Source organism: Giraffa tippelskirchi, chromosome X, assembly GCF_054371585.1.
Source record: "Giraffa tippelskirchi isolate mGirTip1 chromosome X, T2T-mGirTip1v1.2.pri, whole genome shotgun sequence".
Classification (NCBI taxonomy): Eukaryota; Metazoa; Chordata; class Mammalia; order Artiodactyla; family Giraffidae; genus Giraffa; species Giraffa tippelskirchi.
The window spans coordinates 125,271,709-125,294,267 of record NC_137289.1 but is presented as its reverse complement, the minus strand read 5'-3'; the positions used below and the strand labels follow the sequence as shown (position 1 = coordinate 125,294,267).

The window sequence follows — 22,559 nt, the reverse complement described above, 5'->3', positions numbered from 1 at the left end:
TCACTGAAGATTAACCACCTCAGTATGAAAGCGAAATGGGTAAGACTGGGTGGAATTAGCACAGATTTACAACTTTACAAACGCCAAACTTAGACACATTGATCAGACAGATGGACAGAATATTGACAATCAGTACTGTTCAGAGAGATTTTAGTCATGTTGTCCTTGTATAACAGAGTCATGACCCAATCCTTCAGTTCAGTTGCTCAGTCGTGTCTCACTTTTTGCAACCCCATGGACTGCAGCATGCCAGGCTTCCCTGTCTTTCATTAACTCCCGGAGTGTGCTAAAACTCACATCCATCGAATTGGTGATGCCATCCAACCATCTCGTCCTCTTTCATCCCCTTCTCCTCCCGCCTTCAATCTTTCCCAGCGTCAGGTTCTTTTCAAATGAGTCAGTTTTTCCCATCAGGTGGCCAAAGTACCGGAGCTTCAGCTTCAGCATCAGTCCTTCCAATTAATATTCAGGACTGATTTCCTTTAGGATGGACTGGTTGGATCTCCTTGCAGTCCAAGGGACTCTCAAGAGTCTTCTACAACATCACAGTTCAAAAGCATCAATTCTTCGGCGCTCAGCTTTCTTTATGGTTCAACTCTCACATCCATACATGACTACTGGAAAAGCCATAGCTTTGACTAGATGGACCTTTGTTGGCAAAGTAATGTCTCTGCTTTTTAATATGCTATCTAAGTTTGCCATAGCTTTTCTTCCAAGGAGCAAAAGCCTTTTAATTTCATGGCTGCGGTTACCATCTGCAGTGATTTTGGAGCCCCCCCAAAATAAAGTCTCTCACTGTTTCCATTGTTTTCCTATCTATTTGCCATGAAGTGATGGGAACAGATGCCATGATCTTAATTTTTTGAATGTTGAATTTTATGCCAGCTTTTTCACTCTCTTCTTTCACTTTCATCAAGAGGCTCTTTAGTTCCTCTTCACATTTTGCCATAAGAGGGGTGTCATCTGTATATCTGAGGTTATTGATATTTTCCCTTGGCAGTTTTGATTCCAGGTTGTGCTTCAACCAGCCCAGAATTTCACATGATGTACTCTGCATATAAGTTAAATAAGCAGGGTGACAATATACAACACTGACATACTCCTTTCCCAATTTGGAATCAGTTTGTTGTTCCATGTCCAGTTGTAACTGTTGCTTCTTGACCTGCATACAAATTTCTCATGGGCAGGTATGGTGGTCTGGTATTCCCATCTCTTGAAGAATATTCCAGACTTTGTTGTGATCCACACAGTCAAAGGCCTTAACGTAGTCAATAAAGCAGAAGTAGATGTTTTTTCTGGAATTCTCTTGCTTTATCTATGATCCAACGGATGCTGGCAATTTGATCTCTGGTTCCTCTGCTTTTTCTGGAAGTTCTCAGTTCACATACCGTTGAAGCCTAGCTTGGAGAATTTTGAGCATTACCTTGCTAGTGTTTGAGATGAGTGCAATTGTGAAATAATTGGAATGCATCATTTGAGTTTCCCTTTCATGAAATCATTCGGATGGAGAATTTGTTTGCTGGACATTATTATGGTTTGTGGAGGTGTCAGACATAATTACCTAAAATCATGATTCAAAATCACATTTTGAAATTGTGTTCACTTTGTTTTTATACAATGTCATAAAAAGAAGCATACAAATTTTTAAAAGTTAAAAGTGATCACTTTATATTTAAAGGGCTTTTATCACATACACGGTCATGGTAGAGTCAACCATTGATAGAATACTAAAACACATTCTAATAGCACTATAATTACACACAACATACCTTCCAAATGCAGCAAAGTTCTATAGCTATCCAAACAAGTTTCATATATGTTATATATGCGTTTTGAATGCTTTTCTCTATATATTTTGATCTTTTCCACTTGAAGCAGTAAAATCAACTTCAACAAAGCATTTCAAGTAATGGTGTGCTGGATTAACGACTGTGTACAATTTCCCTCATTTAATTTTATTTCATCAAATTAGTCTTCAAGTCTTACAGACCATCTGTGACAATCCAGTTGCATTGTCAGGGTACATTTTGCCTGTGTTCAGGGGAGCTTGGAATTTTTTACTCCAACTTAAATTTAGGACCTCTGAACCCTCTTTCTCTGAATTTTACATCTGATGGGATGTTTTTAATAAGCAAAAATATATTAATTACCTGGATGTCATAAATCAAACCATCAGCAAAATTATGCCACATTTTCACCCTAAATTGCCTAGGAGGGCAATATGCCAAGAACAGGAAAATATGCAAGCATATTCATGAGGAACTATTTGTTTAGTATATTAGCAACAGGACAGTAGATAACCACAGGATGTACAGACAGGGAAGGGAAAAGGGAGACTGGAAAGAAAACTCAAAGACAAACATAGCACTATCCCATGTGTAGGCTACAGAACAGAATTTAAAATGAGCTGATAGTGGTTCAAAGTTCTTAAATGAGTGTAAAATACACACATACCAGAATCGGGTCTATAAGTTAGTATACTATATGGGCATCTTGGACTCACAAAACCAAAGAGAATCTGCATATCAAAATAGTATTGCAGTCTCTGTGGAAACCTTAGTAGAAATGGCAACTTCTCACCTACCTGCATGCATGTGTGCATGCTCAGTCATGTACAACTCTGCAACCCTGTGGACTGTAGCCCGCCAGGCTCCTCTGTCCCTGGAATTTTCCAGGCGAGAATACTGAAGCGGGTTGCCATTTCCTTTTTTTAAAATTAATTTATTTATTTTAATTGGAGGCTAATTACTTGACAATATTGTAGTGGTTTTGCCATACATTGACATGAATCAGCCACGGGTGTACATGTGTTCCCCATCCTGAAACCCCCTCCCACCTCCCTCCCCATCCCATCCCTCAGGGTCATCCCAGTGCACCAGCCCTGAGCACCCTGTCTCATGCATCAAACCTGGACTGGCGATCTGTTTCACATATGATAATATACAGAATAGCATTGAAACATGCCATTTCCATTTCCAGGGGATCTTCCCAACCCAGGGATCCAACTCATGTCTCTTGCGTATCCTGCATTGGCATGCAGATTCTTTCCCACTGAGCCACCTGGGAAGCCCTTAAACTACCCATGTGTGTGTATGCTCAGTCGCTTTAGTCGTGTGTGACTCTTTGCGACCCCATGGACTGTAGCCCACCAGGCTCCTCTGTCCATGGGGATTCTCCAGGCAAGGATACTGGAGTGGGTTGTCATTCCCTTCTCCTACCGTGTTTTTTAACTATGTCACACTAAGTCTGGTAAGGAGTTGGGCTGCCCAGATCTCATTAAGTGAACAAATAAATAGGTGCTGTCTATTTTATAGTATGCTTCCTAAGAATATCACTTGCTAGAAAGAAGAAAAAAAAATTACCCTTGAAGACTGTAAAAAGTCTATATGAGAAAGCAAATATATTACTTGATCTTTTTACTTTCTATCTCCATTTTCTCGTCAGTGGTAAGGATGAAGAAAAATGCTAAAGGTAATCCAAAACTTGTTAGTGGTTGCTCTGTAATTGATTTCTCCATTCTTGTGGCATTTACCAGCATTATTTAAATTCCACAGCACAATCTGAGAATTCTATAAGATAAATCACATTGTAAATGAATTATATTACCATGGGCTTGCCCATTATTCCTCCAACTGCCTTGTTTGCTATTAAGGATAGTTTATGGAGAACCTGGCATTATATTTTCCCTCTACTTGATTTTTGTAACTTACTCTCCCTCTTGAGGTGTTGAACCCTGATCTATGTGACATGATATGTAACATTAAAAACTCCTGGGCTTCCCTGGTGGCTCAGTGGGAAAGAATCTGCCCGCTAGTGAAGGAGACATAGGTTTGATCCCTGGTCCGGGAAGATCCCACATGCCATAGGACAACTAATCCCATGTACCACAACTACTGAGCCTGTGCTCTAGACCCCATGAGCTGCAACTACTGAGCCCACAGGCCACGACTACTGAAGCCTGCATCCCCTAGAGCCTGGGCTCTGTAACAAAAGAAGCGACTGCAGTGATAAGCCTGCACACTACAACTAGAAAGTAGCCCCCACTTGCTACAACTGGAGAAAGCCCACGCACAGCAACAAAGACCCAGTATAGTGATAAATAAATAAATAAAAGAAATAAATCATAAAAATAAAACTCCTTGCCCCCCAATCATATAGTTTTCTTATTATTTTGAATTCAATTGGCTAATATATTTCTACAATACTTACCAATTCTGCTCTTTTATTGGAGATTTTAAAATTGGTATTCCACATAGGAATATTTCATATAGATAAATTTCCCCTTTAGGAGGTAACAATTCAATAGATAAGAATTTGTGTCTTTTACTTTTTAATAATGCCTTATTTTTAGAAAAGAATATGTTTCAGAGAAGAATTTCCAAAACCTGGAGGGGCTCATATTCATTGCAAACTTCCTTGACTAATTAGTTCCTTAAGTTATTTTTAAGTATAGCTCTAAGTAATTCCTAACATCTTCTCCATATTTTTTCTGAATTAGTGCTTCAAATATATGTTAATCAGTGTAAAATAACCCATGGTATACTCACTATTTCTCATGTATACATTAAGGAAATTTGGCTCAAGAGAAATTATTCTCTACTGAGGTATCCTAGTATGCTCAGTACTCTAGGAACTGCTTACTAGAACTCTAAGAGCAATTAAGCTAATTTTTTAAAAGAGTATGTAGACCAGATAAGGAATCTTTTCAGATTTGGTTTCTTTTCCTAGTTTTCCCTTTTCCTATAACATGTAGCTTTGTCATCTTATAGTTTTCCCATTTCCTTTTAGTATTTTCCAAATACTTTTTAGTATTTTATAGTCCCAGTGTTTTATATTTTATTTTATTTCTTAATTAGTTTATTTATCTATTTTTTAACTTTACAATATTGTATTGGTTTTGCCATACATTGACATGAATCCACCATGGGTGTACATGTGTTCCCCTTCCAGAACCCCCCTCCCACCTCCCTCCCCATCCCATCCCTCTGGGTCATCCCGGTGCACCAGCCCTGAGCACCCTGTATCATGCACCGAACCTGGACTGGCGATTCGTTTCACATATGATAATTTACATGCTTCAATGGCATTCTCCCATATCATCCCGCCCTCGCTCTCTCCCATAGAGTTCATAACACTGTTCTATTTATCTGTGTCTCTTTTGATGTCTCGCATAGAGGGTTATCTTTACCGATTAACTAAATACCATATATATGTGTTAGTATATTTTATACAGTACCAACATGACAGTTTTTGAAATAGGCAGGCAGAACTGCCATCACTGACTTTTTTTAAAGTTTTTTTTTTTTTTTTTTTAATTGGGGTATAGTTGCTTGACAATATTGTGTTGGTTTCTGCTGTACAACAAAGTGAATCAGCTGTATGTATACATATATCCCCTTCCTCTTGGGCCTTCCTCCCACCACCACCCCCATCCCACCCTTTTAGGTCCCCTCAGAGTATCAAGCTGAGCTCTCTGTTTTTTGTCAAAAAAGGTTCAGAATCAGCCCAAGATCAGTCAATAAATAAATGGCATAGTTGGGAAAAATTTGATGACTATGAAAGAAAAAGATTACAAGACCAAAATGCTCAATTCATATGTTACAAAACTGTACTCATGAGTTCACTAATTTATTTTGTGTGTGTGTGTGTTTTAATTAATTAATTAATTTTAGTGGAGGTTAATTACTTTACAATAGTGCGGTGGTTTTGCCATACATCGCCATGAATTAGCCACGGATGTGCATGTGTCACTCCATCCTGAAAGTCCCTCTCACCTCCCTCCCCACCCCATCCTTCTGCCTTGTCCCAGAGCACCGGCTTTGGGTATGCTATTTCATGCATCAAACTTGCACTGGTCAACTATTTTACATATGGTAATATATATGTTTCAATGCTATATTCTCAAATCATCCCACCCTCACCTTCTCCCACATAGTCCAAAAATTTATTCTTTACATCTGTGTCTCGTTTGCTGTCTCACATATAGGGTCATCATTACCGTCTTTCTAAATTCCATATATATGCGTTAATATACTGTATTGGGTGTTTTTCTTTCTGGCTTACTTCACTGTGTATAATAGGCTCCAGTTTCATCCACCTCATTAGAACTGATTCAAATGCATTCTTTTTTTTTTTTTTCTTGTCATTTGGGAAATCGCAGTGGTTATTTTTATTTATTTATCTATTTTTTTTTTTACTTTACAATATTGTTATGCATTCTTTTTTTATAGTTGAGTAATATTTCACGACTTCATTTACTTCTTAAACAAAGAGCCAGGATGGCTAAGGATTCTTGAAGTAAGAATAGAAAAGCAAACCTTTTAGCTCTTTTCCCCAGTATTATTGAATCTGAGATATGAATTGCTTGTTTTCTTAATTGGCAAAATGCTACAGAGTATTTTTAATTAATTTATTTTTTATTGAAGGATAATTGCTTTACAGAATTTTGCTGTTTTCTGTCAAACCTCAACATGAATCAGCCATAGGTATACATATATCCCCTCTCTCTTGAACCTCCCTCCCGTCTCCCTCCCCATCTCACCCGTCCAGGCTGACACAGAGCCTCTGTTTGAGTTTCCTGAGCCATACAGCAAATCCCCCTTGTCTATCTATTTTACATACGGTAGTGTAGGTTTCCATGTTACTCTTTTCATACATCAGTCCCTCACTGAAAGTTACTTAGGAAGAGGCATTAATTCTTGGTTCACTAGGGTGTCATTTGGCAAATTACTATCTATGTGCAATAAATCACAGAGTTGGAAGATGCCCTGAGAAATGTTCTAGGTTTATTCTTTTGCTTTCTGGTAAATTAGCAACTTATTCACTTCAACAATAAATGTATGTGTATTTTCATATTATAAATAGTATGGCTACAATTCATGCGTAAACTATTAGTACTTTACAACTCCATCCTTTTGAAAGTTTGCCTAAGAATATGTGGTAAGTATTTGTATTTTAAACTGTGGCTAAAATTCCTGAAGGAATACAAAGAAAACTCAACCATCCCACTTGCAATAAGATCTAGTTAGTTGTTCTTCCTCCACACTTTTAAGTTTTCAAATACTAGATAATCAAAAGTGTCAAAAAGATATGACAAAGATATTTTGTAACTTATAGGATAATAGGATGAAGTTTTGAAAATGCATGCTAACTGAAATGATGAAGTAATATAATAATATAATTTTGAGTTGATATACACATATTAAAATTTAGATTGAGACATATTTTAATATCTCCAGAGTATAGCATTAACTATAATTACCTATTCCAACCATAGATTGGCATAATTATTATATGACCTTATAATACAAAGTTACAAAATATTAGAATGTTTTCACAACTACTTTAGGAATTAATTACATAAAATAATTGCTCAATTATACTCCATCAGGATGGACAAAGGAAATTTTAAGAGTAAAGCTTATGTAATGACCTTTTTTCCTTCAAATAAGAGACTAGATAAGCATATGAAGAATTCTCAAACTTTCTTTTGATTAGAAAAAGTTATTTAATCCATTACTTAAATCATATCATTTAAAGAGCTGTAGTTCTAAACAATGACCATGAAATGCAATATTACTTTATGATGCCATTTATCTGTTCATATACATATCCTGCTTTTCCAGTGCTATTTTAGAACCAGTGAAGAGTAGGTGTAATTCCTCTGCATTCCCCAGCAGCTAGTACATTGGAATGTGCAATGTATTTTCAAAACAAGGTGGGATGGGACTTCCCTAATGACATAGTGGGTGAGATTTTGCCTGTCGATGCAGGGGACGTGAGTTCGATCTCTGGTACAGGAAAATTCCACATGTCATGGAGCAACTAAGTCTGCACGCCTCAACTACTGATTCTGCATGCCACAACTACTGAAGCCTGCGCACTGAGAGCCTGTGCTCCACAACAAAAGAAGCCATTGTAATGAGAAGCCCACACACCACAACTAGAGAGTAGCTCCTGCTCACCACAATTAGAGAAAGTCCACATACAGCAACCAAGACCCAGCTGAGCCAAAGATAAAAATAAATAAAAAATTTAACAATTGACGAAAATTAAAGAAAACAAAAGGCAATGTGGGATGGTGAAAAATTGCACTCACTATCAAAAGAATGAATAAACAGGGATATTAGTGGAATATATTGAAAAAGAGAGTGATTACTGATACTTCATTTAAAACATAGGGTCAGCAAAACACAGCCTATGGGGCATTCTTACCTGCCACCCATGTTTATACACACAAGCTAAGAATGGTTTTCACATTTTAAATAGCTAGGAGAAAAATCAAAAGAACAATGATATTTCATATTTTCAAATATGAAAATTAAATGAAATTCAAATGCCACTGTAATGTTTGATAAGAACAAAACTCATATGTATTTTCTATGGCTGTGTTCATACTACAACAGCATCGTTGAGAGGTTGTAGCAGAGACTGGATAGCCTGAAAAAGTCTAAAGTATTTACTATCTGGTCTTTTGTAGAAGAGTCTTTTAATTCCTACTTTAGGAGAAAGCATGCACAAGATGGTAAAAATAAAAAGGACAATCAGATTTTAGTTGGACCCCAAGAGTTCAATTATGGAAAGAGAAGGAAAGAAAAAACATAAATGGGGGAGGAGAACTAACTGGAATGACCTTTGGAAATTTAGTAACAGAATTCAAATTCACATCCTTATGTTGTCATGAAATCACAGAAAGAGGAAATTTCTGCTTTCACAGGATTTTTGAGTAGACTGTAGACAGAAAAGGCAATGAAAAGAGAGGAGACAGTAAATGTACAAAACTGCTCAGAGAAAGTTCTAGTATTAGAAACATAGAGAAGTTCATATTACTTCATTGTTCTGCTCCACTTTTCAAACTAAGCATAAGTGAGTTTTAATGGTAAGTAAACATTTCTTTTCTTCACTTAAAAAAAGAGGGTCCACTTATAAAATTAAACATGGCCTGTAAAAGTATTTCTTCCAACTATAGAATTTTGTAATGGAAGAAACTACTCAAGTCCAAAGGATATGTGCAGAGGTTCCACAATAATAATGGAACAGAAAAATAACAATTAAAAGACAGACACACATACACTCTCTCACATGCTTATATGCTTTTACTAAAATCATTACTGTGAACAAATCAAATAAAATTAGGGCACTGGTGGGCAAACATGGAAACATTTATTTTTTTTTTTGCCAAAGATTTATTTATTGAGGAATTACAGCTGTCTGAAAAAAATAAAATTCTAACAAAGTCATTCTTGTGAAACTGTTGTTTGTCTTCTAAGTTCCTACAGATATATAATCCTATACCCATAGATTTCCTATCCTTCAAGCTACCATGTTTCAATGGAAAAAATGGAGCCTTTGGCATTCTACATTTAATCTTTCAAATTTTCTAAGGAAGTAATGACTTTCTAGTGTTTATGGATTCCATTCAACAAATAGCTATTTAGTATTCACTCTACACAAGACACTGTGCTGGGTGCTATGAGATAAAAAGGCATGCATAGTGATGGCCCTCCTGAGGATGATAACCTGGGTAGGAAGACAAAACAGGTGTACAAGTAACTATGATACAAGACTAACGGAGATCAATTCTTTAATAGAGCTGGACAGTGGAGAGCGTGATTACCTCTGGTGAGACTTCAGATGATTTCTTCAGATGAAATTTGCAGTCTGGGCCATAAAGGAAACATAAGATGAGGGACAATAAAGAACACTTTAGGAAAACATGATTACATTACAGGGGCATGAAAGAGCAGGGTGTTTCCTGCCTCACTCCTAGATACATAAAACACAGCAGGGATCTGTATTATTAATGAGCTCCCTAGGTGATTTTACTGTAGGAGTACTGCAAAGTGTACTTGAAGACTAATCAACAGCATTTGGCAAAAAATAGAGTAGGGAGGAACGGTAATAAGCTATAGTATGAAAATTACTATGTTTTGTGATAATGAAGTGAGAAAGTATGTCTAAGTTTGTTTAAAGAGGAGGGAGGCAAAGGGGTACTGTAATTGTTAGTGAAGACAATGAATGCCCTGTGATGTCCATTTATATATTTAAAGTCAGATTAAATCGATTCCATCATATAAAGTTCAAAACCTGGGAAAACTATGCTGTTAGAAGTCATGATAGTACTTAGCTATGAGTATAACAATGAACGAATGAAAGAAGTTACTAATGAATGTCTAGGGCGTTGCTAAGGTTCTGTTTTTAATCTAAGTGCTGGTTACGAGAGTTTCTTCACCTTCTGAAACTTCATCAAACTGTATTTTTATATTACACATGCTTAAAGTTTAAAAAAAAAAAAATTAGGCTGAGTGGATATATTTCAACTAAAGGAAAACATCCTGTAATTATTACCTTATTGATCTTATGTAGCAAGAGAGTTCCAGAAAAACATCTGTTTCTGCTTCATTGACTATGCCAAAGCCTTTGACTGTGTGCATCACAATAAACTGTGGAAAATTCTGAAAGAGATAGGAATACCAGACCACCTGACCTGCCTCTTGAGAAACCTGGATGCAGGTCAGGAAGCAACAGTTAGAACTGGACATGGAACAACAGACTGGTTCCAAATAGGAAAAGGAGTATGTCAAGGCTGTGTATTGTCACCCTGCTTATTTAACTTATGTGCAGAGTACATCATGAGAAATGCTGGGCTGGAAGAAGCACAAGCTGGAATCAAGATTGCTGGGAGAAATATCAATCACCTCAGATATGCAGATGACACCACCCTTATGGCAGAAAGTGAAGAAGAACTAAAGAGCCTCTTGATGAAAGTGAAAGAGGAGAGTGAAAAAGTTGGCTTAAAGCTCAACATTCAGAAAACTAAGATCATGGCATTTGGTCCCATCACTTCATGGGAAATAGATGGGGAAACAGTAGAAACAGTGCCAGACTTTATTTTTTGGGCTCCAAAATCACTGCTGATGGTGATTGCAGCCATGAAATTAAAAGACGCTTACTCCTTGGAAGGAAGGTTATGACCAACCTAGATAGCATTTTTAAAAGCAGAGACATTACTTTGCCAACAAAGGTCCATCTAGTCAAGGCTATAGTTTTTCCAGTGGTCATGTATGGATGTGAGAGTTGGATGGTGAAGAAAGCTGAGCGCCGAAGAATTGATGCTTTTGAACTGTGGTGTTGGAGAAGACTCTTGAGAGTCCCTTGGACTGCAAGGAGACCCAACCAGTCCATCCTAAAGGAGATCAGTCCTGGGTGTTCATTGGAAGGACTGATGTTGAAGCTGAAACTCTAATACTTTGGCCACCTCATGCGAAGAGCTGACTCATTGGAAAAGACCCTAATGCTGGGAAGGATTAGGGGCAGGAGGAGAAGGGGACGACAGAGGATGAGATGGCTGGATGGCATCACCGACTTGATAGGCAGTTTGGGTAGATAGTTTGGGTAAACTCCGGGAGTTGGTGATGGACAGGGAGGCCTGGCGATCTGCGATTCATGGGGTTGCAAAGAGTCGGACACGACTGAGTGACTGAACTGAACTGAATCTCATGTATCTGAACAACTTAATATCTCTTTCAATTCTCTAAAACTTATATAAATTCGTCATCTTGGAATATAAGATGGAAACTATAAAAAATATTTTAAGATCACTTTAATGGGGAAAAATAAGTTATTGAAATTTCCTTGCTAACTCTTTAAACTCATCAGATTGAGATTCATCATTCTAAACTCTATTATTTATCACTGTCTTATTCTGCTGTGTCTCTTCACAGTAAAACTTGACAGAGTTATCTATAATTTTTGTATCTAATTTCCAACCTCATATTATCTAATCAAGCTACTCTCTGGCCCTTCCCATCTCTCCACTCTACTGAAACTACTCTTGTCCAGATTACCAAAGATACTATGTTGTCAAATCCAATTACTCCTCTATTTTACTGAGCCTCTTGGGACATTTCATGCTGCTAGTCACTCCTTCCTCCTCTAAGACTTTCTTCTATTGTCTTCCACATTATCACACTTGCCTGATTTTTCTAATTCTCAGTATTCTATGTTGAATGCCCTTCTCTTGTTTCAATTCTAAATATTTGAGTGCTTCAGGGCTCAAATCTGAGATCATTTGCCTTCTTTACACTTACTCTTGGAGATCCCTAGTGTTGTGGCTTTTAACAGCTCCTTAATATATATCTCCAGGCTCAAGCTCTTCCTCAAAATCCAAATTCATATTCAGTTGCCTATTCAACATCTACTCTATGATGTCTAATGATGATGTCTATGATGTTTAATAAACATCCCCAAATTAACATGTCAAAAGGAAAATTCTTTTCTAACACACACTCACACACACACACACACACACACACACACACACATATATATATATATACTTTTAAACATATATATATATATATATACACACGTATATATATACTTTTCAGATCCCTTTCCATTATAGGTTATTAAAAGATATTAAATATCTGTGTTATACAGAATCCTTGTTTGTCTATTTTATATATAGTAGTGTGTATCTGTTAATCTCATCCTCCTAATTTATCCCTCATCACCTCTCCCTTTTGGTAACCATAAATTTGTTTTCTATGTCTGCGATTTTGTTTCTGTTTTGTGCATAGATTCATTTGTATTTTGTTTTAGATTACACATGTAAGTGATACCACATAATATTTGTGTTTCCCTATCTTACTTCACTTAGTATGATAATCTCCAGGTCCATCCATGTTGCTGCAAATGGGAATATTTTATCCTTTTTATGCCTGAGTAATACTACACACACACACACACACACACATCTTCTTTATGCACTCCTGTTGATGGACACTTCGGTTGCTTCCATGTCTTGGCTATTGTAAATAGTGCTGCTATGAACACTGGGGTATATGGATCTTTTCAAATCAGAATTTTTGTCTTTTCTGGATATATGCCCAGGAATGGGGTTGCTGGATCATATGATAACTCTATTTTTAGTTTTTTTTAGGAACCTCCATACTGTTCTCCAAAGTGGCTGTACCAATTTACATTTCTAACAACAGTGTAGGAGGGCTCCCTTTTCTCTATATCCTCTTCAGAATTTTTTATTGGCAGACTTTCTGATGGTGGCCTTTCTGACTGGTGTGAAGTGATACCCCATTGTAGTTTTGATTTGCATTTATGTAAGAATTAGTGATGCTAAACATCTTTTCATGTGTCGTTGGCCATCTTTGGAGAAATGTCTATTTAGGTCTTCTAATATGTATTTTAGAAATCTGTTCCTACTCATATATTCCCCACTCAATAAATGGTCACACCATCATCATAACTGTTCAGGTTAAACATATGAGATTTCTTTCTTTCTATTATCAATAAAGTTTTGTTGACTTCTAATCTGAAATCTGTCACGTTAGTCTTTCCACTATGAGAATCCTTGTCCAAATCACAATTATCTCTCACATGGACTATTACATTTAATGACTGATATTTTTATTCCATTATCACACCCTACATTCCATTTTCTAGAAGCAGTCAGAACTGTGTCAACACTCTTCAATCACTTGATGTCACAAACATAATAACATCTATTTACCATGACTAACAAGGCTTTGTATGAATTGGTTATTTCCTACTTCTCCAACCTATTCATCCTCTATGCTTTAGATACACTGGAATTTTGTTCTTGCTAAGGTTCCATGAGTATGCCAACTCATCCTCACCCAAGATACTTTGCATTAGTGCTCCCCTGCGCTAGGATATTGTTCTTTTTGATTGTCACATATCTGGCCCCTTATTGTCGTTCAGATTTCAGTTCAGATGATAATACGCAGACAATATTTCCTTGACAATGCAAACCAGTCACCATCTGTTATTTTACCTTATTTTAAAGTATCTTAGTGTTTTCTTAGTTTAATTATTTTTTGTTTTCTACTGCCCACAGGAGAATATAAGCTCCATGAAAGTATAAATCTTCCCTTCACTGTTATTTGCCATATACCCAGTGTCCCAAAGAATGCACACCCTACAATAGGTGTCTGGTAAATATTTGCTGAATCCTGAATTCTAACCCTTCTAATAATTGATCTGACATGATGAGTGAAAAATTATAGGATTGAAGGATGAAGAATATTTCCATTCAGAACTGTTTAACTAATTCATAATGGCCAAAGACTTGCTTGTGTTTCCATAGAGGCCACTGTAACCTGGAGAACTATTCTTTCTAATCTCATCATATAAAAGAAATGTATGTTATTAACTGGCTACCACTCTGATTTTTAAAAATATGACTCAAATCTGGAAAAGAGATGACTAATACATAGTGCCCAGTATAACTTATGTTTGGCTAATAAAGGATTTTTTTCTTTTACAGGCATATGGAATTATAGGGTTGCAAACAACAAAGAGAGGTACTCCTTCTGTATCACAGTGTTGCTATAATTACAGATAAAGGTTTGTCAGCATTTTCAAATAAAAGAACTTAACTCAGCTGGTAAATGTCCATTACCCTAATATATGGCTTATAATATCTTAGCTTAACTGCCTATTAAAAACAGCTAATTAAAAATGGATTGATATTTTTAATAAAATTATGTAAATACCCAGAAGAAACCAACCCTTGGAGTATGTTCATTTCTGTAACAATTAGAGTGCGTGTTTCCCCTCAATATTTGAAATATCTATTTATATGCATAATTTTTAAGACAGCCTAAAAATTCTGAAAAAATGATTACTTAGCAATGAGCAGTGTTGTCATAAGGGGGAACAATGGCTTAACTATGTACTGCAGAGGATACTGATGAATTATTCTGATTCCCCTTCAATGGAGAACTTATGCCTCAGCAGCTGGGAGTGCTACTGGCAGACTGTCTTTAGCATTCAGGCCCTAAAGGGGACTTTCAGTCCCATTTCCCTTTCTGAGGAAGACACATTAATGCAGGAGTATAAAGGCTCAGTCATCTCAGCCCAATTCAGGATGACTCAGAAAGGCCATTCTAGCTCCAAAGCATCCCATGTGGTTAACCATGTGTTGGAAAATAGCTCCATGGATGTGCCCAATGACACTTCAAGTATCTGCATAGGCTACAATGGACAAGCTCAACTTCAGACTGACTTAAGTTCTGGTGAATGCTCTGTGATCCTCCTAGAACATGGAAAGACAGGCAATCTTGAAAGAGGTGTGTGTTTCTTGAGGGAGGCTGCCATAGGGGACTTTCTCATCTGCCTTTCTCGTTACAGTAAGCTATATGACTCTCTGCCTCACCTCCCTTTAAAGAATAGCTTCAGGCTATAAAACTGCTTAGTTGCAGAATGGGGGCTTCGCTGATGGCTCAGCAATAAAGAATCTGCCTGGCAATGCAGGAGATGCGGGTTCGATCCCTGGGTTGGGAAGATTCCCTGGAGAAGGAAATGGCAACCCACTCCAGTATTCTGGCCTGGAGAATCCCATGAACAGAAGAGCCAGGTGGGTGACAGTCCATGGGGTTGCAAGAGCTGGAGATGACTTAGTGACTAAACCACCACCACGAGGTATAGAATGAACTTGGCTTTTCAGCAACATAGAGCCCTCCCACTTGTGTTCCCCTGCATCTGGTCCCTTTCATTTTGGTGTTATTTGTGGGGCATGTGACGTGGAAAGCTGATACTATGCTGATCATACTTTTGCTGCCTATTAAGCTATTTGGGTTTATTATCTCTTTGCTGGCTGAAAAAAAAAAAAAAAAAAAAAAGTCAGCTTGCTTGTTACCCAGGCTCTTATTTGGTCTGCACTGCTACTCAATTTCTCTCCCTGTCCACTCCGACTTTGTAACCCTCCCTGTCATTGGTGTTGATGCAAAGCCCCCACCACCCAAGTACGTATCCTGCACTAAACTCCATCTTAGAGTCTGCTTCTCAGAGAACCCAGCTGGTCACATCTAACCAGTATTTCAAAGGGAGCAAGAAGAATAATATTATGTTGTAGTATTTCTCATTTATTTGGATGCCGGGAAGAAGTTGTATTATTTTCCAGCTTAAGAGCTCACTGAGTTATCTAACGTACAGTATGTCCCTTTGAAATTAAATGATGCATGTTAATTGTATAATCTTTTACTAGATGATTACCTCTCAGATACCTAGACCTTCTCCATTAGATCATTCAGTCTCTTTCAAAAAAAACCTCCAGCAGTCTATGAGGTATGGAAGTATTCTATTCTGTTAAAAAAACAAAACTAAGACATCTGCTCCTCTATTACTTCCATTCATTTACGTAACTTCTCCTTTTCTGAGCAAATAGCATGTTTCCATCTCTTTTCTGTAACAGTCCCTGAGGTTAACCTGCATGTCTTTCTCGTTATTTTCCTTCTAACTACTTCTCTCACCCTCACAAAAAAAGCATTCTCAATTACAACTCAGCCTGAAATTAGCTGTTTTTAGGCTACTTTACTTTGCAAAAGTCTATAGGATTTGAAGATCCCAAAGAAAAGATTCTTCCCAGTCATATCTCCCCGTATGCGTGATGAAAACTTCAAGTGTGCCAAACAGCTCCTTAAATGGTATTTTTAATTTACACTAGCTCTTTACTTTTAGGGAAAACAAAGGAGCTCTCAAGAGGCTATGATGGAGCCAGTATTAGACTCAAAGCAAGCATCATTTTATTCATATGTTCCTAGGGACTTTCTTTGTCAATTATTAATGAATAACTTCTTATTGTATAAGCTACCATACTGGATAAAATGTGCACAAACTACCATGCCTATCTGATCTCCAAAAAATAATGGGACACCTGCATCTCTATTCCTCCCCTGAAAATAGGGTCAGGGGAAGGAGAGGGTAGGGAAAACTGAGAAAGTCCCACTGACATATATACACTACCACATGGAAAATAGATAGCTATTGGGAAGATGCTGTATAGCACAGGGAGCTCAGCTTGGTGCTCTGTGATGACATAGAAGGGTGGGGTCAGGTGGGGTGGGAGTGAGGTTCAAGAGGGAGGGGATACATGTATATGGATAGCTGAGTCACTTTGTTGTACAGCAGAAACTAACACAACACTGCAAAACAATTATACTCCAATTAAAAAATAAATAAAATCTCCCAAAGAGAAAAAATAATGGAACAACATTTTTGGTTTTCAAAATGATATTTTTAAAGTTCTGCATAATTCCTTTTCCATAATCTTACGAACATATTCCATATCAGCTTCTAACTAGCTACACTTGAATTTAAGTTAAGGCTCCTATTTAATGAATCTGAAAGGCAGCTGAATCAAAAAATGTCTATGTAGATAAGGGAAATCCAACAGTGCTGTGGATGGGGGCCCAGAGCTTTGTCATGGATTGCGGTAGCTGCCAAAATAGCAGGGACATTTCACAAAACAACTCAATAATTAACTATATTCTTTTAACCAAATCTTTGAAGAGATCTCAGATCTCCAACACTTAGGAGATAAGTCATTTAAAACCAACATTCCATTTATATCTTCTGTATGCTCTTCTGGTTTAGCCTTCATGGCAGCCACACCTATAAGTTTACCTATATGCACTGCCTAGAAACCTTTGAGAATGAATATACACAAAATTGTTTGGTTGTACTTCCTATCAGACTTCCAAAACTTTGCTTTTTTCTTTTTCCCAAAATCTTCTCCTACCTTTTTCACAAATAGGGTTGCAACCTCCACCTTAAATCTTATACGCTCGGACTCTTCTATTCTGGCTATAATTGTATTTGTTGAGATGTTCTTATCTAATATTGAAGCTGAACTAAAATTTAAATTTGTAATTTAAACATTAGACTTAATATAGTTTAAATATAATTTCAATATTTTTCATACTCACTTAGGTTAATGAAAAGGCTTCAGAACTGCTTTAATTAAAAATAGGAAGGATATAGTTAAAAAAAAAAGAGAGGGTGAGAGAGACTATACATTGACTGAGTGTCTGACTGTGTGTAAATGGGTGTGTTTGTGTTTCATATATGCAGAGATGCCACCTATGTTGGGCTTTTTGTAAACTGCATAATGACATCCAACCCAAAGCAGTCAAAGTACGTGTCAAAGTAAGTGTCAAAGTCACTACACATTTCCCTCTTTAGGTCATGTGCCTTGAAACAGGGCTTCATCCCATCACTACCAGCCCCCAGGCTGTGGTACCATTTTCAAATGTGTCTGTCCAAAGAAGGAACCTATTATCATTAAATCATTAAGCCATAAAGAGTGACCTTTGTAATGCAGACAAAGACTCTGGATATGTCAGAAGCAGAGCTGCCAGTGAGTAAGGTCTATTTTTAAACATAAATACTAAGATGCTTATTTGAGATTAAAGGTAATGGGCACAAGCAGTATCTGTTGTATAAATAGGCTACAATCCCAAATTGAATTTAAACATCAATTGTTTGTGGAAAGGAACCAATGAATAAATAGCAGCTCAGTTGCCAGTTCAACCACTGAATCAAACTTAAGCTTTTTTAATAAGTGAAGTTGCCTTGCTATTCAGTTCATTTCAGCTGCTCAGTCGTGTCTGACTCTTTGCGACCCCATGGACTGCAGCACGCCAGGCTTCCCTGTCTATCACCAACTCTCAGAGCTTACTCAAACTCACGTCCATTGAGCCGGTGATGCCATCCAACCATCTCATCCTCTGCCGTCCCCTTCTCCTCCTGCCCCCAATCCTTTCCAACATCAGGGTATTTTCTAATGAGTCAGTACTTTGCATCAGGTGGCCAAAGTACTGGGGCTTCAGCTTCAGCATCAGTAATTCCAATGAATATTCAGGACCGATTTCCTTTAGGATGGACTGGTTGGATCTCCCTGCAGTGCAAGGGACTCTCAAGAGTCTTCTCCAACACCACAGTTCAAAAGTGTCTATTCTTTGGCACTCAGCTTTCTTTATATTTCAATGCTCACATCCATACATGACTACTGGAAAAACCGTAGCTTTGACTACATGGACCTTTGTTGGCAAAGTAATGTCTCTGCTTTTTAATATGCTGTCTAGTTTGGTCATAACTTTTCTTCCAAGGAGCAAGGATCTTTTAATTTCATGATTGCAGTCATGATCTGCAGTGATTTTGGAGGCCGAAAAAATAAAGTCTCTCATTGTTTCCATTGTTTCCCCATCTATTTGCCATGAAGTTATGGGACTGGAGGCCATGATATTAGTTTTCTGAATGTTGAGTTTTAAGCCAAATTTTTCACTTCCCTCTTTCACTTTCATCAAGAGGCTCTTTAGTTCTTCTTTGCTTTCTGCCATAAGGGTGGCATCATCTGCATGTCTGAGGTTATTGATATTTCTCCTGGCAATCTTGATTCCACCTTGTGCTTTATCCAGCATGGCATTTCACATGATATACTCTGCATATAAGTTAAATAAGCAGGGTGACAATATACAGCCTTGACGTACTCCTTTCCTGATCTGGAACCAGTTCATTGTTCCATGTCCAGTTCTAACTGTTGCTTCTTGACCTGCATACAGATTTCTCAGGAGGTAGGTCAGGTGGTCTGGTATTCCTATCTCTTTAAGAATTTTCCACAGTTTGTGTTGATCCACACAGTCAAAGGCTTTGGCATAGCCAATAAAGCAGTAGATATTTTTCTGGAACTCTTGTGCTTTTTCAATGATCCAACAGATGTTGGCAATTTCATCTATAGTTCCTCTGCCTTTTCTAAATCCAGCTTGAACATCTGGAAGTTCACGGTGCACATAATGTTGCAGCCTGGCTTGGAGAATTTTGAGCATTACTTTGCTAGTGTGTGGAATGAGTGCAATTGTGTGGTAGTTTGAACATGCTTTGGCATTGCCTTTCTTTGGGATTAGAATGAAAACTGACCTTTTCCACTCCTGTGGCCACTGCTGAGTTTTCCAAATTTGCTGGCATATTGAGTGCAGCACTTTTGCAGCATTATCTTTTAGGATTTGAAATAGCTCTACTGGAATTCCATCACCTCCACTAGCTTTGTTCGTAGTGATGCTTCCTAAGGCCCACTTGACTTTACATTCCAAGATGTCTGGCTTTAGGTGAGTGATCACACCATTGTGATTATCTGGGTCATGAAGATCTTTTTTGTACAGTTCTTCTGTGTATTCTTGCCACCTCTTCTTAATATCTTCTGCTTCTGTTAGGTCCATACCATTTCTGTCCTTTCTTGTACCCATCTTTGCATGAAATGTTCCCTTGGTATCTCTAATTTTCTTGAAGATATCTTTATTCTTTCCCATTCTCTTGTTTTCCTCTATTTCTTTGTGTTTCCTGCTATTAGGAATATGAAATTTAGGGAACAACAATTCCAGTCAGATAACAACAGTGATGCTCTGAAATGATGTCTTAGAAGAAGGGAGAATAATAAAAGAGCCACTGAGTATGGTGGCACAGATTATAAACTGATCACAAAGGAATCATCTGAGAGGGGTAGAGAAGCTGAAATACTTAAGCTGTGAAAAGTGGCCCAGGATCTATCTGTTTAGAGGACAGCTCTCTATTTTGTAGCTCTTAATGGATCCATATGGGCTTGCAGACATCCTAAGTGTTTGGGTTATCATTTTGACCACACACTCCAGAAAGGCAAGACAAATTATTCTGAGAGATGGGATACTTGCCACAAGTTTGGACAGACAAATCTTCTGTAATCTGAACATTAATTGTAGAATACATGGTTACTTTAAATGAAAAAAAAAAGATACACTTAAATCTGTATAATTATTTGTCTATAGTTATACCAACAATTACATATTTAAGCAAAACTATATGTGCACAGATAAATATGTATGCACACACATATACTGCACTCACAACTGTGACTTTACCTAGGAAAAATACAGATCACTAACTTTACCAACTGTATACTTATGATCTCTGGCAATATCTACTACAACTAAACGTGTATAATGTACCCTAAGATCTGGCGCACTCATTTCTAGGTATTAATGTATATTCATCTGAAAAGTGTAAACCTTTACACTACTGGCATATTAGAATGCCCACAGCAGCACTATTCATAGTAACTCAATAACAATAGAACTTTTATACTCAGCCAATGGAATATTACACAGCCATGCAGAAAATGGGTCATTCACTCAGCTACAATGATCTAAAAACCAGACACAAAAGATCATGTATCATCTGATTCAGAAGAAAAATAGGAGAGCAAAACCAATCTATGTTGTGCAAGTCAGATTAGTAATTACTCTTGGGGGATGAATGACTAGAAGGGTGAACAATCGGGCTTCTAGAGTGTTTTATTTGTTTATTTGTTTTGTTATCTTTAAGCAGGTGCTGCTTAGATATCTAGGTTCAGTTTGCAAAATGCATTGAGCTATATAGCTGAGAAATACTCACTTTTCTATATGTATACGCACTTCAATAAAACTTTTAAAGGTAGAGATTTCTAAGATGTTGAAACATCAGAGTTTCCATCTTTGTAGTGTTGCTATGAAATGTATCCTGAGTCAGATGTCTCATATATATTATCTTTAATCCATACAACAGGTCTGCCCAGTCAGTATGATTATTCCCATTATATAGGTGATTTAGGTTTCTACACAAAAACTGGATACATTTATTGGCACCCATACATTGGGGGAAAAAGCAGGGCTTCATCAATGTGGATATATTAATATGAAAGGTCATCCCAATTTCCTTGATTATTTAGGAGTGTAGAAAAGATGTCCATACTTGAGGTCAGGCTTCCTAAAAATGCACTGGGGCATGTGAATAGTGATAGTATACTCTAATTTACATGCTTATTTGTCTGTGTCAACAATCTAATTAAGATTTCTTTCTGCATAGTAGACTGGCCTAATTTTAATTCACAGTGCCAAGAAAGAGAGGCTTTGGGTAAATAGAACACAAAATAGCTTCAGAAAAACACAAAAAGCAAAAATAACTAAGGTAGCCTTAGTTATTTGATCACAAAGGCGCCTTTGTGATTTATTATTTGTCAATCACAGCGGGTTGACAAAGAATGCTTTGCATAGATCATGGATGATATATATCTCCCCCAAATTCTCCAAAGTGAAAGTTCATCACAATTTCCTTAGTTTTGGGGGTGTTTTTTTTTTCATTGCCTATGCACGTCTACTTTTTTTTTTTTTTAAGACTTGACAGGAAAGTACTAACATTTTAAAATATTCTTTCCCATAATGACCACCACTCTCTTCCTAATGCCCAGGAAAGAATTCAATGTAAAGTGAAAAATGATTCACGATTTGTGATGATGAGAGAGTTACTATTTCAGAATTTCTTCCTTTATCAACTGATTTATCCACTGCTATAGGAACATGTATGTATGGATGTGAGAGTTGGACCACAAAGAAAGCTGAGCGCTGGAGAATTGATACTTTTTAATTGTGCTAGAGAAGACTCTTGAGAGTCCCTTAGACAGCAAGGACATAAAATCAGTCAATCCTAAAGGAAATCAACTCTGAATATTCACTGGAAGGATTGATGCTGAAGCTGAAGCAACAATACTTTGGCCACTTGATATGAAGAGCCAACTCATTGGAAAAGACCTTAATTCTGGGAAAGACTGAAGGCAAAAAGAGAAGGGGACAGCAGAGGATGAGATGGTTAGATAGCATCAGCAACTCAATGGACATGAACTTGAGCAAACTCCAGGAGATAGTGGAGGACAGGGAAGCCTGGTGTGCTGTCCA

At 37.3% G+C, this 22,559-nt stretch overlaps 1 protein-coding gene and 2 long non-coding RNA genes across 5 annotated transcripts in view; 1 reads left to right on the top strand and 2 right to left on the bottom strand.

The window, feature by feature from the left end:
* DMD (dystrophin) overlaps positions 1-22,559 on the bottom strand; it is a 2,147,259-nt gene that overhangs the window by 989,504 nt on the left and 1,135,196 nt on the right. The gene's annotated exons all lie outside the window — the stretch shown is intronic.
* LOC145535988 (uncharacterized) overlaps positions 2,748-22,559 on the bottom strand; it is a 68,771-nt gene continuing 48,959 nt past the window's right edge. Inside the window, exon 2 of the long non-coding RNA XR_014075575.1 lies at positions 2,748-2,836. This is a non-coding gene — a long non-coding RNA (uncharacterized LOC145535988). The remainder of the gene's footprint in view (positions 2,837-22,559) is intronic.
* On the top strand, positions 9,161-20,061 carry LOC145535977 (uncharacterized). The gene is made up of 2 exons (XR_014075564.1): positions 9,161-10,425; positions 19,489-20,061. It is a non-coding gene; the product is annotated as an uncharacterized LOC145535977 (long non-coding RNA).